Source organism: Bos mutus, chromosome 26 (genome assembly GCF_027580195.1).
Source record: "Bos mutus isolate GX-2022 chromosome 26, NWIPB_WYAK_1.1, whole genome shotgun sequence".
NCBI classification, from domain to species: Eukaryota; Metazoa; Chordata; class Mammalia; order Artiodactyla; family Bovidae; genus Bos; species Bos mutus.
In genome coordinates, this window is record NC_091642.1 from 21,505,418 (window position 1) to 21,508,502 (window position 3,085).

Sequence of the window (3,085 nt, forward strand, 5' to 3'; positions counted from 1 at the left end):
AGAAACTTGTCCAAAGACACACAAAGTGTGTGTGTCAAAAATGGATGGAGTCAGACCCGACGGTCACCTGCTTGCTTCTTGGTACCTGCTCCGCCTGGCACTGAGGGGAGTGCGGGCCGGGGCGGCCCCAAGAATGGCAGGCGCGAGGGGAGCAGGTCTGCGAGCAGAAGTGTTGCAGCGGCACACGTGCAGCAACAGTCGGGAGGAGCAGGAGACAGCAAGGATAGGCCCAGGAGCAATGGCGTCCAAAGAGGAACAAGCAGTAAAACATCGAAACATGGAAGATGCCAACCAGAAGAATGAAAAAGAAAGATGGAAAGGATCAAGATGCTAATAAAAGAGAACCTATGGCCCTCCTTTCGGGTGCTAGTGAATATTATGTACCTAGAGGAAATCCTAGGCGGTTCCGTGTTAGGCAGCCCATCCTGCATTATAGATGGGACGTGTCTCAGAGACTTGGCGAGCCACAGGCAAGGATGAGAGAAGAGAATATGGAAAGGATTGGGGAGGAGGTGAGGCAGCTGATGGAAAAGCTGAGGGAAAAGCAGTTGAGTCATAGTCTGCGGGCAGTTAGCACTGACCCCGCTTACCATGAGCATCTTGATGACTTTTGCCTTATGCCTTGAATCCTGATGTTTTCCCTGAAGTTAGGAGACTCTTACTTCCTAAACTTAGATGTTCTTGACTTACCTTTGTTGTAAAGGTTTTGGTGTTAAGCTTGTTTCTTGCCCATTTCCTATTACCAGCTTCTAATTGAATGTTGTGTTTTTGACCCAATCTGTAAGTTTCTATCAGCAGGAAGGTTTTAACTGTTGCATGGAGAAATGTTCATTATATATTGTGAAGTTAATAAAACAGTTTAAAAAAGAAAAAAAAAAAAAAAATGGATGGAGTCGGCATGTAACAAGTTCTGTCTTCTGTCTAATCCTGAAGCCTAGGCTCTCAGCAGCTCCACCACTCCACCTTTTTGCCTGTCTTAGTTTGAATTTCTCTGTGTAAAGGAAAGCTATCACTTATTCACATGGACACTTATCTTTTATTTGAGTTGGTGAAACGAACCCAATTACTTGCACTGCACTTTTAAGCAAACCAGAGTATCATTTTGAAAGTAACCAAATTTAACACACAGTAAAGTTGTCCACCTTTCTGCTTTGTTAAACTGGGCTCTGATTTTCCCAGAGGAGGGACTGGGAGAAGAGGCTGAGTGAGGCATCTATCTCAAGGAGCTTGGGATGCTCACAGATCCAAGCAATAGGCCCTTTCTCCTTGGTTCCTCTCTTCTTTGCCCATCATGTGCTCACCTTGAGATGCTGGGCCGGATGCCCAGAGTTCTTCTCACACTTTTCAGTCAGGCTTTGAACATAGATGGTTTACTCAGAAATGGAAAAAGTTAGCCAGCTACAGTATGACACATGGTCCTGGGTCAAGAATGCCAGCTCTGTATGCAGAGGGAAGAACTGGCTTGCTTAACACAGCTATTGGAGAAGCCATAGAATTGTCTTTATCCCCAGGTATCACTCCCACTGCTCCAGCAAGATGCCTGTGATCAATTAATTCATGTTAAATGCAGCACGCTGTCATGGCACACATTCTTCTCACAGCATCTCACTATTTTGCTCAGGTACATCCCTTGACACATTTCATGGGTCTGTGCACCCCGCTGGAGTTTGGCCCAATTTCATCCATCACTCATTCATTTATGAAGAAACGAAAATTATTACACAGCAGAGTTCCCACCCTTTCCCCTATCTTGACAGCCACAGAGGATTGTGTAATTGTGAATCATTGAGAAGGATGCTGTCATTGCCAGATGAATGGTTCTTTGGTCTTTCTAGATACAGAATCAGAAAGAAAGGGGAAGAGTAGGAAGAGGCATATTAACCAGCAAGAAAAGGTTTTTGAAGAAGACTGCAGAGTGGGGCAGTTTTAGTGAACGAAACACAGTAACAGTCTTTAAGCCCCTTAAGAAAGAACTGGGGCTTAAAGAAATACCATCTACACTATTTTTCCATTCTTGGTGTTTAGAAAAATACAAATTAAGGACCAGTCTTAAATGGATTAAAGTCTTGGGTATAAGCTGAAACCATAAAACTCTTAGAAGAAAACATAGGTGGTAAGCTACTTGACATTGATTTTGGCAAATTTTTTTTTTGACACCAAAAGAAAAAGCAAAAATAAACAAGTGGAGCTACTTTAAATTAAAAAAGCTTCTGCACAATAAAGGAAACCATCAACAAAATGAAAAGACAACTTATGAAATGGGAGAAAAACATTTGCAAAGAATATATCTGATAAGGGGTTAGTATACAGAATATATAAAGTACTTATATACCTCACTAGCAAAAAAAAAAACAAACCTAACTTAAAAATGGGCTGAGGAGCTAGATATTTTTCTGAAGATGCACAAATGTCCAACAAGTACATGAAAAGTTGCTCAACATCACAAATCATCACGGAAATGCAAATCAAAACCACAAGGAGCTATCGCTTCACATCTGTCAGAATGGCTGTCCTCAAAGGGAAGGGATAACAAATGTTGGTGAGAATGTGGAGATAAGGGAACCCTTGTGCACTGTTGATGGAAGGTAAGTGGGTACAGCCACTGTGGAAAACCGTATGGAAGTTCCTCAAAAAATTAAAAACAGAACTATCATTTGACCCAGTAATCTGACTTCTAGGTATATATCTGACAGAAAAGAAATCACTATCTAGAAAAGATATCTGCACCCCCATGTTCATTGCAGAATTATTTACAGTAGCCAAGACAGAGAAACAACCTGTGTTCATCAGCTGATGAACAAATAAGAAAATGTGAGATATATAAATATGTAATATATATATCACACACATATAAATTTATATATGTATGTACTATATAAAACATATATGTAATGTTACTATATACACATTATTTGGTCATAAAAAAGGAAATTCTGTCATCCGTGAACAACATGGATGGACACTTAGGGCATTATTCTCAGTGAGATAAATCAAAGAAAGAAAGACAAAATACTATAATTCCACTTACATGTAGAATATAAAGAAAACTAAACTCAGAAAAAAATAGAACAGATTGGTGGTTACC

General features: G+C 40.4%; 1 pseudogene; it reads left to right on the forward strand.

Moving 5' to 3' along the window:
* Positions 1-238: 238 nt before the first annotated feature.
* Positions 239-704, forward strand: LOC102288088 (protein BEX2-like; annotated as a pseudogene).
* The last annotated feature ends 2,381 nt before the right edge of the window (positions 705-3,085 follow it).